The 16,476-nt window shown below is 39.9% G+C and overlaps 1 protein-coding gene across 1 annotated transcript in view; it reads left to right on the top strand.

The window, feature by feature from the left end:
* TMEM132D (transmembrane protein 132D) overlaps positions 1-16,476 on the top strand; it is an 896,135-nt gene that overhangs the window by 712,696 nt on the left and 166,963 nt on the right.

The following is a 16,476-nucleotide window of genomic DNA, read 5'->3' as shown; positions in this document are numbered from 1 at the left end:
TGGGGATGGTCTTGATCCCTGTCTCCTGTACAATGTCACGAACCTCTGTCCATAGTTCATCAGGCACTCGATCTATCAGATCTAGGCCCTTAAATCTATTTCTTACTTCCACTGTATAATCATAAGGGATTGGATTTAGGTCATACCTGAATGGTCTAGTGATTTTCCCCACTTTCTTCAATTTAAGTCTGAATTTGGCAGTAAGGAGTTCATGATCTGAGCCACAGTCAGCTCCCGGTCTTGTTTTTGCTGACTGTATAGAGCTTCTCCATCTTTGGCTGTAGAGAATATAATCAATCTGATTTCGGTGTTGACCATCTGGTGATGTCCATGTATAGAGTCTTCTCTTGTGTTGTTGGAAGAGGGTGTTTGTTATGACCAGTGCATTCTCTTGGCAAAACTCTATTAGCCTTTGCCCTGCTTCATTCCGTATTCCAAGGCCAAATTCGCCTGTTACCCCAGGTGTTTCTTGACTTCCTACTTTTGCATTCCAGTCCCCTATAATGAAAAGGACATCTTTTTTGGGTGTTAGTTCTAAAAGGTCTTGTAGGTCTTCATAGAACCGTTCAACTTCAGCTTCTTCAGCATTACTGGAAGGGGACAACAGAGGATGAGATGGCTGGATGGCATCACCAACTCAGTGGACATGAGTTTGGGTGAACTCCGGGAGTTGGTGATGGACAGGGAGGCCTGGCGTGCTGCGATTCATGGGGTGGCAAAGAGTCGGACACGACTGAGCGACTAAACTGAACTACCCCTTTCCCCTTTGTTACAAGTTTATTTTTTATTTCTGTGAGTTTGTTTCTATTTTGCAAGTAAGTTCATTTGTACTATTTTTCTAAACTCCACATATAAATAATATCAAGACAATGATATTTGTGTTTCTCTTTCTGACTTATTTCACTTACTATGATAATCTCTAGACCCATCCATGTTGCTGTAAATGGCATTATTTCATTTTTCATGGCTGAGTAATATTCCATTGTATATATGTGTCACATCTTATTTATCCACTCAACTGTCAGTGGACATTTAGGTTGCTTCCATGTCTTGGGTGTTGTGACTAGCTCTCTTATGAACATTGAGGTGCGTGTGTCTTTTCAAATTAGACTTTTAATCTTTTCCCAAGAAAAGATCTATGCCTGAGAGTAGGATTGCCGAACCACATGGCAATTCTATTTTTAGTTTTCTGAGGACCCTGCATACTGTTTTACATAGTGGCTGCACCAATTTACCTTCTCACCAAACATGTCTGAGGGTTCCCTTTTCCCACCACCCTCTCCAGCATTTGTTATTTGTAGGCTTTTTAATGATGGCCATTCTGACCAGCATAAACTAATATCTCAGTGTAGTTTTGGTTTGCATTTCATGTGCTAACTGGCCATGTATCTGTTTTCTTTGTAGAAATTTCTGTTTAGATCTTCTTCCCATTGTTTGATTGGCTTGTTTGGTTTTTCATTATTGAGCTGAATGAGCTGTTTGTATGAGCCGAATGAGCTGTTTGTATATTTTGGGAATTAAACCCTGTCAGTCACATCATATTCCAAGAATACTTTGAGCAATGAAATAAATGGATGACTTTCCAAAGGAACAACTATGAAGGTCCCAGAATGCATTGCATATAATTGTGACATATGTTGAGCCCTCAGTCTTCTTTCATTGGCCACACTCATTCAGTCATTCAGCAAATATATACTGAGTTCCTTCTATTCGGCAGTGTCCATAACAGGTGCAGGTAATATGGGCCAGGGTCTTGCCCATCTGGAGTGACCAATCTCTATGTCCGTCAGGGCTCTCAGTTGCAATAACAGATATTCCGCCTGGCTGATAGAGACAGAAAAGGAGTTTAAGTTAAAAGATACTGAATGGCTCAAAGAATCACAGAGGGAAAACTTAGAACCACATTTAGAAATTGGACAGTGGATTATTCACAGACCCAGTAGAAAACAGATGGCTCACTCACATTAGGAGGATCTGAGGCAAGTTTAACAAAGAATTTAGCAAAGATGTTCACAGACCCCTGAGACTTGACTGGATGAGAAGAGAAAATAACTACCAGGATTGGAAGACAGAGAGGGTTGTGTGGTCAAAGATGACTTAGAACTACTGAGACCTTCAGTAAAAAGGATGGAGCCAACAGGGACACCTTGCAAGGAGGAGGACCAGGTGCTAACTTCCCTCCATCAGATCTTCTCTGGTGCTTGCCATGGGCCAAACCCACCCAGGAACCAAACCAGAAGCCAGTAAGGCAAAAGGACTCCACACAAGTCACTACCCAGGTCACCAAGCAAGGACAGAAGAAGGGAGATTCCATTTGGAAGGGGGCATAGGAGAAGGCCAGTGGAGGCAGCCAGAAGGAGGCTTGGCAGCCAGGACCACAGCAACACCTCTGTCCCACAGTGGCCTCATGCTTCCACCCTTCACAAACAAGTGTACTCTCCAGCCCCTTTTTGTTGGTGCCTCCTTCGGGGGGCAGGACAGTGAGTAAACTTATAAGTGAACATATTAATTGCGAGTAGTTCTCAATGCTAAGAAGACCTTTAAGCAACTGTATGATGCCTGGATGTGACAGGGTACTTTAGATAATCAGAGAGTTGGAAAGCATTTTAGGGCTTCCCCAGGAAGCACTGATTATAAACATGACTTTTCAAGTTAATTCAGTATTCTAAAACATGACAAAGTACCTCCATGATCGTAAGGTGATTTTATTATGCTTAATGAGCTGTCTTATAGCATCGTGGGATTTTAGAGATGAGATAGCTTCCGTAATACTGATCTCGTCTGAAAAGAAATTTAAAACAGACATTTTAATAAAAAAAAAAAAAAACCCTCTCTTCTCATTAGTTTCTAAGTCCTTTGTGTGGCAGTAAATAGCCACTTATTTGGTTCTCGTTTAGCACTTTCAATGATTTCTATGCTACACCACAATGAGGATTCTGAATTCGATTTTTAAATGAATCCATTAGAGTTGTCTTCATTTCACTTGTAGAATGGATTTTGCAAGGCAGAACATCTTCATTATTTTATAATATTAAGAGTATCTGCAGCAGCCTTTTGTGATAGCTGAGTTAATTAGTGTGAGATCAGAGGATTATATTGAGTTCTGGCACAAAGTTGAAGGGGAAATCAACCACCTGTGACACAGTTTCAGCATTAAGTGAAGAAATGCTATTTATTTCAGCAAACATTTCAACACAGGTAGATTCCTCAGCGATCATCCTTTGTCTCAAAATCACAAGTCAAAAGTGATTCAAATTATTAGGTATTTGAATTTGATATGAAGACATTTTGCCCTTCTTTGCAAAGAGACTTGCAGAAGTTGTCCATGATATTGAGATAGAGAATAACTAAAAATTTGACGTGAATTTTATGTTATAGGTATGTAAATAATCAATGCAATGTTATTTATCTATTAAGATGTCATTGCTAGCTAGGAAATTTGTTGCTTCAAAGCTCAAGTTTCCTGTTCTTCAGGTTTTATCTTAAAAAACTGCTCCTTGAGGCCGAAAGCCTCCAATTTCAGTGACACCTTTATAACCAGGCAAAACCATTTTCAGTTTCCACGTTAGCCAACCCCATACCTTGACTTGAAACATCTCATCCACAATGAGGAAACTTTCCTGAGAGCTAGTGACAATTTCAGTGATTCTAGATAATATTCCGCCTCATTATTCTAGACAATATTATCTACCATTATTCTAGATAGAACTGTGTGTAGTTATATTCAATAGTATCGTGTCTATCTTTGTTCCACATTCGTATGAATCTTATCAGGACAATTTACATTAAAATTTTGTTCCCTGTTTGTGAAAAAGAGTGAGAAGCACAGAAAAATATTACAGGAGAGAAAGCAGTTCAGGATTTGGTTTTTGTGGTCATCTAAATACCAGAAAATGTCATTTAGTTGCCAAATCCAGAGCATGACCTATTTCAGTAATACTTTAGGAGGCTGATAGCTTAATATATGTTGTAATTCTGAAAACCGGAGAGGGAGAAACTGGCAATCTGGTCTGTATATCTCTTTTAAATGTCATTATTTTACGTTGATCCCAATCCTTGCCCTCTGCACATGTGAGGTCTGTTCATTTATGTCTGGCCTGAAATGCAGAAAAACCTCTATGACTAAGCCCAAATCTGAAGAATTAGAGAAATATAAATTGATAACAATGTGTCCACTTCCCGAAGAAAATCTACCTTGACCTCCAGATTTTTAGCTTTAGCGATTTGCTAATAAACATTTTTCAAGAAAGTAAAATGAGCTACTTAGAAAGTTTTTGAAGCATCTTTTGGATTAAGGAACAAGGGATGTAAACAAAGGAAATCCATATGATAGCAGTTACAGTTTTCACACCTTCGATACCAACTTAATGAAAAAAATGGTTGCATAAATATATAGTTTATTCTAGACCATAAAAGACCCTTCAACTCCAGTAAATAAACAGAACTGGCCTATCACTAATAATATATTTGGCACGTCTTGGGCATGAGGACTTTTGATCCTGTTATGTACAGTCTCATCTGTGACCTTTTTTTTTTAAGATACCCTACATTCAAAGACAAACGAAGTAAGTCATGATGAAGACAGCTGCTTTGTCTTTGGATGTAGAACATCTTTTTATCCCATTTCTTCATTTTTTTTTTCCTTTCTTGGCCACGCAGCATGTGGGATCTCAGTTCCCCCACCAGGGATGAAACCTTGCACCCCTTGCATTGGAAGCACAGAGACTCAACCATGGGACAACCAGGAAGTTCCTCAGTTGTGACCTTGTTGAGCTGTTACCTGATCTCTTTCCATAGGTTTCCATGTCACTTTTTCTACCAGCTCAGGTTTGTATGTTGAAAAGAAAAAGCAGCCTCGGTGATTCTGCTTGGTGCTGTCTTGCTGTGGTTACACCATTCTTTCTTTTCTAGTGATCTTCCCTCTAAAAGGACTTAGAGTTGCTTGAAGTTGTCTATGAACGTGGTAACCTACTTTGGGAAATGAAAAACTTAAATGCCTGTAGAGGTCAGTGGATGCTATGAAAAGGGTCACGCAGGAAAGATGACAAGTCCACCAATACATATTCTAGCTAAGAGGAGACAGCTGCCTCTCAAATCAGTCAGCTAATGTCCTTCCAGAAGAGTACCTCAAGCTGACAGATTAACCAGTTTTTTTCAATAAAAGTCCCAATTTTCTATTTTTCTATGAAACTTCCTAATTTTTATAAGTTGGCAAGTAACTCTCTTATTAAAAAAAAAAAAAAACAGGCAGGCTAAACAGAACCCATGTAGGCCAGGTCTGCCTTCTGGGATATTCTGTTTTATGTTGTGTCAACTTTCTTCTCTCTCTGCCACTTTGCCTTCTACTGGCTTTGTAGCCATATCAATGCCCAGTTTCCCACTTCACTCACTGTCATTGTCCTTTATAAACAAACTGCAACCCCCCCAAAATATGGGAAGTGTAAGTTATTAATATATAAGCTGACATCAGAAATTGACCAAGGGCAAAAACTCTCTTTATCCAGAAATATGTTCTAATATAATAAAAACTGAGCTGCATACAAATGTTTATAGTAGTTTTATTCATAATTGACCCCAAATTGAAACCAACCGAGATATTCTTCAGCAGGTGAATAAGTCAAACCGAGGCACATCCAGACAATGGAATACTATTCAGTGCTTTAAGAGAGAGTTATAATATTAAGTTGCTCCTAAGATTTTTATTTTCGGGCACAATAAGTCAATCTTTCTAAGCTCACCCTCTTCATTTTTCCTAGTTTCTAGTTCATTTCTTGCCCTTTTCTAATTTCTCCATGGTAGATTCAAAATGCATGCAGACAGTGAAATATTTGTCCTTGGTTCTGTGGTCAGTGGTGGTCACTTTCTGTAACCACTCCCCTCACTGTTCACCACTGTCCTTGTCCTTAGGGGAACAGTGACTGTGACTATAGGAGTCCCTAGTACTCCCTCCCTGAGGAGTGTTAAGATTCCAGATGTAAAACTAAGCCAGGTACCTGCTTCATTTACCCAAGGGAAAAAAAAAAAAAAAAAACAAAAAATCCATCAAAACGAGAGCATTTCAACAGTTAATTAAAATTCTAAGATGCAGGAGTCATAGAAGTAATTATCTAAGATGTATTCAATCGGTTGTTAGCTAAACCCATTAAAAAATTAGTCAAGAATAATTTGCTATTTGATATTGACATTTTTCTATTTCTCATTCATGCTAAAGAAAATCCCATTACAGAATCTAATTTACTTTGCATTAAACTCACCTTTACAAGAATGAAAATCAAATCTCACCTGATGACAAGAATGAGACTCACAAAATACCTGGAGATAAAGCCCTGTGTTGACAAAGAAATCAGCCAAAGGTCATACTCTTTCCAGCTATTCTAATCTAGGGTGCAAAATCATATTGCTTCCACAGTTGCATGTGTATGCGAAGAGTAGGACTCCACTGAGCTGGATTTGCAGCTCCCTCTCCCTAGGGGCTTCAAACCCATATACGGTTTTACAGCCTACACACAACAAGGCAAATATCATCTAAATATGTCTTTATGCAAATTATGCTTATCCAACAACTGCAGTATAATAGAAAGAGGGCCATGTTGTTCATAAATCTTGGGTTCATCTCTCCTGACTACTAAACTCGCAAGTCCTCATCTGTAAAATGGGATCAGAAGCCACTGTGAAACAGAATCTGCCTTCCAAGGCAGGGGAGCCAGATTCAATGCCTGGTTGGGGAACTAAGATCCCATATGCCGTAGGGCAGCTAAGCCTGCGCTTCGCAACTACTGAGCCTGCGTGGCTAGAACCCGTGCTCCACAGTAAAAGAAGCCACCGCCACGATAAGTCTACACGCTGCAACTGAGTAGCCCCCAGTCACCACAGCTAGAGAAAAGCCCATGGGCAGCAAAGAAGACCCCACACAGCCAAAAATAAAGTTAAAGAAAAAGGACAGAAAATGAAAAAAATTATCAACCTTGGGGAAAAGCTGTGAGCAAGTAAAAGTGCTTTTAACTACAACTGTAAGGCTCCATATGCTTATATCATATTTGAAAAAGCGTCTAGTGATTTGTACTATGGTTTATCCATTCTGACCAGAGGTTGCAAAAGTATGCGTGTAAATGTGTGAATAGGTGCATCCATGTGCTTGCTTAGCTTCTCCAGACTATGCTGAAGGGCTAAATCCAACCACTGGTCTTTAAGAGAATCATGAAGGGAAGTCTAGATTTTGCATCCCGTTAACAGTGTTTTCCAAGGACTTTCCCTGGTTGTCCCGTGACTAAAATATGCACTTCCACTGCAGCGGGCATAGGTTCCATTCCTCGTCTGGGAACTAAGATTTTGCATGCCTGATGGTGTGGCCTAAAAATAAATAAATAAAAAGTTAAGAATAGTGTTTCCATACACAAGCTGTGGGAAAGCCAGCCTCCATGCCATCCTTGTAGACCCTGATTTAAAACTATTGCCCTTCTTACTGAATGATCATGTCCTCAAGGATGCTTTATTTATTTTCACATTTCCAGGGTCTGGCATTTCATCACAGTTCAGTAACAATTAAATGATTAAAGAACAAATCAGTGGACCATCAAAAATAAAATCTCTGGAGTAATTACTGAAAATTGGAATGAGGGCAGATAAGGGTATAGAAAATAGAGGGGAAAAAATTGAAAGAAGGGAGAAAATAACAACCAAAAAAAAGAGTCAAACAAAGAGCAAGAAGAGGAAAAATAAGAAATCAAATACATTTTAAAAGCCTAGGCAGATAGAAAACACAAAATACATAAAGCGCAAAAGTGCTATGCTCAGTTGTGTCCAACTTTTGTGGCCCCATGCACTGTAGCCCGTCAGCCTCCTCTGCCCATCAATCTTCCAGGCAAGAATACTGGAGCGGGTTGCCATTTCCTCAGCCTCCTCTGCCCATGCAATTTTCCAGGCAAGAATACTGAAACGGGTTGCCATTTCCTATTCCAGGGGATCTCCCCAACCCAAGGATCAAACCCGCATCTTTTGTGTCTCCTGCATTGGCAGGTGGATTCTTTACCACTAGCACCACCTGGGACGCCCAAAGCATGAAATAAATGAATTCAAATATGTAGATAATGATAACCAATAAAAATGAATTAAACTCTGCCATTAAAGACCATGATTATAAGACTACCTAAAAAAATATAATACTCCAGTTATATGTTTTTACTGAACACACACATTCAACATATACACACAAAGAAAGATTGAAAGTAGATGGTTGGGAAGTTATATATAAAGCAAATTCTAGTTAAAAGAAAATTAGTGTGGGTATATAACTATCGAATGAATAGATTTTGTAGCAAAAAGTGTAAGTAGATGTATCTATCTATCCATCTATGTACCCACATATATGCATTCTATACCCTTTCTGCATTCATATATATTTCATCAAAATAATAGTCTTCTGAAACCTTATTCCTCTCCTGGGATGAAAAGCAAATTTATTGGACATAAGGAAACCTTCCTGAAGTGGAGGAGGATTAAACTCTAGAACAAGTCAATGCTATGCTATGCTAAGTCACTTCAGTTGTGTCTGACTCTGTGTGACCCACAGACGGCAGCCCATCAGGCTCCCCTGTCCCTGAGATTCTCCAGGCAAGAACACTGGAGTGGGTTGCCATTTCCTTCTCCAATGCATGAAAGTGAAAAATGAAAATGAAGTCGCTCAGTCGTGTCTGACTCTTAGAGACCCCATGGACTGCAACCTTCCAGGCTCCTCCATCCATGGGATTTTCCAGAAAAAGTCAATGGGAGAGGCTATAAAACCCCACTCTCCAGAGATGGGCTTATATCGCTTACATGTGGAATCTTTAAAAAAAAAAAAAGATACAAATGAACTTATTTACAAAATAGAAACAGAATCACAGATGTAGAGAACAAACTTCTGGTTACCAAGGGGAAAAGTGAAAGGGAAAAGTGAAAGTGAAAACTGAAACTCGCTCAGTCGTGTCCGACTCTTTGTGACCCCATGAACTATACAGTCCACGAAATTCTCCAGGCCAGAATACTGGAGTTGGAAGCCATTCCCTTCTTCAGGGGATCTTTCCAACCCAGGGATCAAACCCAGGTCTCCCTCATTACAGGCAAATTGTTTACCAGCTGAACAATAAATTGGAAGAGGGGGCTTGATACATACACACTACCTGCCTGCCTGCTAAATCACTTCAGTTGTGTTCAGCTCTTTGGGACACTACCAGGCTCCTCTGTCCTTGGGATTCTCCAGGCAAGAGTAATGGAGTGGGCTGCCATTCCCTCCTCCCACATATACACACTACCATATATAAAATAAGTAATAAGGACCCACTGAACAGCACAGGGAACTCTACTCAATACTCTGTAATGGCCTATATGGAGAAAGAATCTAAAAAAGAGTGACTATCTGTATACGTGTGTGTATATACATATATATATATATATATATATATATATATATATATAATTGACTCACTTTGCTGTACACCTGAAACTACCACAAATTGTAAATCAACTATGCTGCAATAAAAATTAATAAAAAAGAAAAGAATAGAGCGACAGCCATTTTTCAATGACATTCTGGTTGAAAGACCCTGGTGTCCCAATTGAGACCCATTTGAACACTAGGAATGGTTGTCACAGAGCACAGCTCAGGATCAATGGATCAGTCTTCAAGGCCTCTCTCCCTTATTCTCTCTCTCTCTCACACACACACACACACACTCAGAATAGTGAGGTCGAAGGGGATGATAGATTTTTTTCTTTCCTTAAGTAAGTTTGGTTTTCTCTCTTCATGCATCCTTCTTTATTATTATTGGCACCTTATATGCATCATCTGTATGGGGGCTTCCCGGGTGGCACAATGCTAAAGAATCTGCCTGCCAAAGCAGGAGAGACAAGAGATGCAGTTTCAGTCCCTGGGGCAGGAAGATCCTCTGGAGAAGGAAATGGCAACAGACTCCAGTATTCTTGCTTGGGCAATCCCATAGACTGAGGAGCCTAGTGGGCTATAGTCCAAAGGGTTGCAAAGAGTCAGACACAACTGAGGACATGCATCATCTAATCAGGAAATATTTTTAGTTATCTGCCCTTTTCCAAACACATTGTTACACTCCAAAGATAGAATGGAAAACAGAACATGCTTGGTCTCTGCCCCCGGGGACCACAGAGTTCGATGATCTATATAGATCCTAATCAAATAATTACACAAAGAAATATAAAAATTATCTGACAAGTGCTATAAAGGAGAGAGAAAATGTACTAGAAGAGGTACAGTACTGAAACCTCAGGTCAACCGACCTGTTAAGAGAAGTCGGAGGAGCTTTCTCCAAGGAAGTGATGCTTAGAGATCTGAAGGGTGGATGTGAAGGAACCAGGGTCCCAGAGCAGGATGCCATGTTCCAGGGTGAGGAAATACCACATGCAGAGAACCTGAGGCAGGAGGGAGCATCTTACAGGGTTGCTGGAAGCAGGTCTAAGACTAGAGAACAGAGAGCAGGGAGAGTGTCATAAACAGAGACTTGTGGATCAGATCAAGGAAGATTTTCTGTTCCAGGAGCAATTGAATGTATTGAAGTTGGTTTGTGGCTGGAGGTGCAGAAGGGCAGGGGAACGGGGAACCAGGAGATGAGAAGGGGTTTGAGGCTAGAGATGGATGGGTTAGAGGTGGGTGGGCCAACGACTGAGTCCACTCTATTGCCCAAATCCAGGCAGGAAAACATGGGGGTTGGATGCTGGTGTTTGTGGGTTGGGATGGATAGGATAGGTATGGGGAGAAGGGGATGGGATAGGGGGAGATTCAGAAGGTTGAATGGAGACAGGACACAGTGATGGATGGACAGGGAGGTGAAGGGATGTCTTTGAGCTTCCTAGGCTGATAGCCTGAACACCTGGAAAGAAGGGAATGTCCTTCTCAAAGATGAGAAAAATTCAAGTGTACTAAGTTTATGGGGGCAGTTTATAGGTATGCATATATTGAATTTGATGTAGGTACCTTAGAGATTGGGCATCCATGTAAATATTATAAACAAGGCTCACTGCCTCAACCTTGAAGAGTTCAGTCTAGGGGAGAAAATATCCATAAAAATATAATGAAGACACAGGTGGATTCAATACTCACAGATCACAAAGCCTTTTAAAAAAATCGTGGATCAAGAGGTTATTCTCCATGCTTATTCTGATAACTCCCTTCATTCTTCTGCTTCTTGATATTATAGTTTAGAGACATTACATTGTCTAAGTGCATACATTCTCATTTGGGACAATTCTTTATTTTTTAATTTTTTTTGATTGCTCGGCATGTGGAATCTTAATTCCCCAACCATGGATCAAATCCACGCCCCCAGCATTAAAAATGCATAGTCTTAACCACTTAACTACCGGGGAAGTCATTTGGAACAATTCTAAAGTTCTTGTTCATTCAACACAAATTGTCTGAGGATTGACGAGGTCCCAGCTAGCTCAGCCTCTCTGTGATATAACCTCTACTTGAATGTCATAATCATTGCTACCCTGGGGGAAATTCAAACCAATTTACTGGACCAGGATTGAAGAAATGTACATTAGCAATAGAATAGGAAATGAGAGGCATCCACGAGACACACCAGGCTAAGGAGTTATTTTATACATGAAACCAACAAATATTCTTACATATTGGAAGTCCTGGAGGATATGCAGTGACAATTAACAGAGGTTCTGTCTGGATGAATTCCTGCTTATGTCTGTTTTCTTCTTTATGCTTCCATGTAGCTTCCAAATGTTCTACAATTTTCATGCTGAGTCAACTTTTATCACTAATGCAAAAGACAGGATGTCCATCTTTTTGGACAGGGAGGCAGGCATCATTGATCACTGACCTAATGGTCATTTCTCCCTTCTGGCTAAAACAAGACCAATTTTGTTAAGCTATTGAGAGGAAGTATGTTCAGGAAATCTGGGTCCAGATCCAGAGCAATGAAATCACAATTGTTCAAAATGAAGTATGTTAGTGTCCTAAAGCTGTCTTGGGTTTCCCAGGTGGCTCAGTGGTAAAGAATCTGCCTGCCAATGCAGGAGATGTGGGTTTGATCCTGAGGTCAAGAAGACCTCCTGGAGTAGGAAATGGTAGCCCACTCCAGTACTTTTGCCTGGAAAGTCCCATGGACAGAGGAGTCTGGAGGGCTACAGTCCCTGGAGTTGCAAAGAGTTGCACATGACTGAACATGCACACGCACACACATAAGGCTGCCTTAGCAAATTCCTGCATATTTGGGTGTCTTAAAGCAACAGAAGGTTCTAAAGAAAGAAGTCTGGAGCCATGCTTTCTCCCTGAAGGTTCTAGGAAAGAATCTTTCCTTTCCTCTCTAACCTTGACTCTAATCTTTGGCATTCCTTAGCTTGTAGTTCAGAGAAGGCAATGGCAACCCACTCCAGTACTCTTGCCTGGAAACTACCATGGACGGAGGAGCCTGGTGGGCTGCAGTCCATGGGGTCGCGAAGAGTCGGACACTTATTGAGCGACTTCACTTTCCCTTTTCACTTTCATGCATTGGAGAATTAAATGGCAACCCACTCCAGTGTTCTTGCTTGGAGAATCCCAGGGACGGCGGAGCCTGGTGGGCTGCCGTCTATGGGGTCGCACAGAGTCGGACACAACTGAAGCGACTTAGCAGCATTAGCAGCAGCAGCAGCAGCTTGTAGATGCATTACTCCAGTCTCTGCCCAAGCTGTCGTGATATTCCCCCTTTTCTGTGTCAGTGTTCAAATTTACCGTTCATCACAAGGACACCAGTCATTGGATTAGGGTCCACCCTTATTCAGTCAGGGCTTCCCTTGTAGCTCAGACAGTAAAGAATCTGCCTGCAATGGGGGAGACCCAGGTTCGATCCCTGGATTGAGAAGATCCCCTGGTGGACGGCATGGCAACCCACTCCAGAATTCTTGCCTGGAGAATCCCATGGACAGAGGATCCTGGCGGGCTGCAGTCCATGGGATTGCAAAGAGTCAGACACAACTGTGCAACTAACACTTCTCACTTTTTCTCATTCAGTTGGAACTCACCTTAATTCCATAAAAATGACCTCATTTCCAAATAAGCTTCATAACTGAAGATTAGGATTGGGACATATCTTTTGGGGGGTATTCTCAAACTCAGTTGCATGGTACAATAATACTACATGATTCCATTTATATAAAACTCTAGAAAATTCACACTAATCTATAGGGACAGATATACTTGCCAGGAGATGGGGTGGGGAACAGGTGGTAGCAGAGAGGTGTAAGTTAAAAATGACCAATAGTTACTAGGAAATTTTGAGACTGATGGATATGTTCATTGTATTGATTGCCTGTAGAGATGGTTTCACTGGTGTATACATACAACACTTAACAGTGGACTTAAAATATATGTGGTTGGTTTCATGACATAGATAGATATACAAGTGACCATGGTGCTAGTGGTAAAGAACCCATCTGCCAACACAGGAGACACAAGAGATGCAAGTCCGATCCCTGGGTTGGGAAGATCCCCTGGTGGACGGCATGGCAACCCTCACCAGTATTCTTGCCTGAAGAGTCCCATGGATAGAGGAGCCTAGTGGGCTACATGGGGTTGCATTGCGATGCAAAGAGTCATATACAACTGAAGTGACTTAGCACACAGGAACATGACATATACACCCCAAGAAAGGTGTTTAATTTAAAAAAAAATTAATACCAATCTGTGACCCTTACAAAGATTAAAAATAATTTTCCATTTTATTTTACAAGGCCAGGATTTTACTAATACTATAGCCACACAAAGACACCAAAGGGACTCAGAAAATGACATCTTTTTGAGAACTTGTATCCAGTGTGTGTTAAAAACACTTTTCATTGTCAATCCTATAAATCAGAATACAGGACAAACAATCCTAGAGAAATAGCCAAACTTTTTGAATAAACAGTTCATGAGAGTAGATATACAAGTGACCAATAAGTATGTAAAAACATATTCAACATCATTTTTGTTAAGTAAATGCACAGTAAAACCACAATGAGATGCAACTACACACTTGCTAAAATGGGTAAAATTTGAAAGATCGACAATATCAAGTGTTGGAAAGGCCGTGAAGAAACTAGAACCCATATCTTTGCTGGTGAGAATGTAAATGGTACAGCCTTGTTGGAAAAGAGTTAGCAGAATTTTAAAGTTACATAAACTACCATAAGATCCAGCATTTCCACCCAACCAAAAACAAACAAACAAAAAAATGAAAGCATATGTCCACACAGAGATTTGTATATGAATATTCAAATAGGTATTATTCATCATAGCCAAATGAGGGACTTCCCTGGCAATCCAGTAGTCAAGACTCCAAACTTCCACTGAAGAGGGTATGGGTTCCATCCTGGTCAGAAGCTATGAGCCCACATGCTGCATGGCGCAGGCCCCCTCCCCCCACAAAAAAATTATCAGAGCCAAAGGAGGCAGCCAGAATATTTATTAACTGACAAATGTATGAACCAATTGTGATAGAGCCTCATAATGAAATATTACTCTGCAGTGAAAAAGGAAATGACCTTCAGACATACATAGCAACAAAAGTTACATTACACAGATTACATGAAGATATTACACTAAGATAAAACTAGTCACAAAAGGCGATACATTGTATGAAGACACATATAAGAAATTTCCAGAAAATGCAAGCTAGTGAAAAAAATCAGAGTGGTGGGTTGGGAGTCAGGATTGACTACTAAGGGAGCTGAAGGAATTTTTAGGGTTGGGGAAATGTTCTGAAATTGATTATGGTGATTGTTGCAAAATTGTATACTTTTACAAAAACATCAAATTCTTTAAAGTCATTGACTTAATTGTATGTAGTGAAAGTGTTGGTCCCTCAGTTGTATCTGACTCAAGGACTATAGCTCTTCAGGCTCCTCCGTCCATGGGATTCTCCAGGCCAAGAATACTGGAGTGGGTTGCCATTTCCTTCTCCAGGGGATCTTCCCAACCCAGATATTGAACCTGGGTGTCCTGCATTACAGGCAGATTCTTGACCATCTGAGCCACCAGGGAAGCCCTTATCATATGTAAATTATATCTAAATATAGAAGTTATGAAATACGTATCATGGCCAGGACTGGTCCTTGTGGAGAAAAAAAAAACAGAATTTAAGGCAGTATTCTGTTCTCAAAGCTATAGTAAGACTGACCATAAATTCAAGTTTTAATTTGACTAGAATTTTTATTAAAGTCTTGCAGTAAAGTTTACCATGTCACTCTTAATGAAGTGTCTCAAATATGCCTTAAATACACATTTAATGTACATCTAATGAGATTCTTTGGCCAACTAATTATTAAGCATGTTTAATGGAGTTTAACAATTGCAGGCAAGATACATAGCCCTTTCTCCATAGATTTATCCTTATCAAAATGCTTCTAAGATAATGGATTTCACTCACATAGATTGCCTTTGTGAATAAAAATCATTATTTCACCCACAATAATAGTACTTCTATTTCTATCAGTTATTAAAAACCTATTCAATTAAAACAAGAAGTCATTACTATTGGCTCTCTTTATGGATTTGTGATTCTGTGTGCCTATGGTATTTTAAAGAGATTTAGATAAAGTAGGATATTTCACAAAATGTACTTCATTCTGGTAAAGGAGCAGAAAAGAAATACTGGTTTTGTGTTCAGGGCAGGTGAGAACAAGATTACAGGTCATTATAAATCAGATTTTGGAGAAATGTAGATTTTTCAAGGCATGGGCTTGAAAGCCAAAGTCAAGCTCAGATTTATTTTCTTGAGCACATAGTGAGCATTAACATAAATTCTCTTGGAAGCAGTCGGAAAAGATGAGCTAGTTAACTGTTGCTACAGAGCCTACAGTGAGAAAGGCTTGAAAGCCTTTACTTGCAGGACTTTCTAAGAATGTTATTGCAAGACAGATTCTGTCTCTTCATAACGGCTTCTCCAATTCCCCATTTCCAAACCTCCCTAGATTTGCAAATAACCAGCAGCATGATCTCCATAATTTTCCCTTATTTTAATTTCCATTCTTTAATTTCTGAGCAACCTTCCTGCATGGCAATAGAGATGATATGGAGTGGGTTTAATTTTCTTCTACAATCACTTTTAGAAATTTGTCTCAACCCTCAAACTCCTAAAGTCACGTTTTGCCACAGGCTGAACAGAGTTTACATTTCAAAACCTGTATTTATGCACATATCTGACTTGGGTGTGGAAAACAAAGACCCCTTTACAACCCTCATTAAAAATTTGGCTTGAAAGTCATGGGACACATTTATATCCATGTCATTTTCTTTCTTTCTGTTTTGGTTAGACTACTTATTGCAACAATTAGCCAGGTCACGATTTTTAAAATATGTACTTTGCTCTTTTTATTTTAATCCATTGACCCTTGGAAACCTAGAGACCCAATCACGTTAAAATAAAATTAGTACTATCTATCACTTTGTGGTTTCAGTCTGTCCTCCCAAGGTACACCTCCCTCTATCACATT

This window comes from Bos mutus, chromosome 17 (genome assembly GCF_027580195.1).
Source record: "Bos mutus isolate GX-2022 chromosome 17, NWIPB_WYAK_1.1, whole genome shotgun sequence".
Classification (NCBI taxonomy): Eukaryota; Metazoa; Chordata; class Mammalia; order Artiodactyla; family Bovidae; genus Bos; species Bos mutus.
This window is presented reverse-complemented; position numbering and strand designations above follow the sequence as displayed.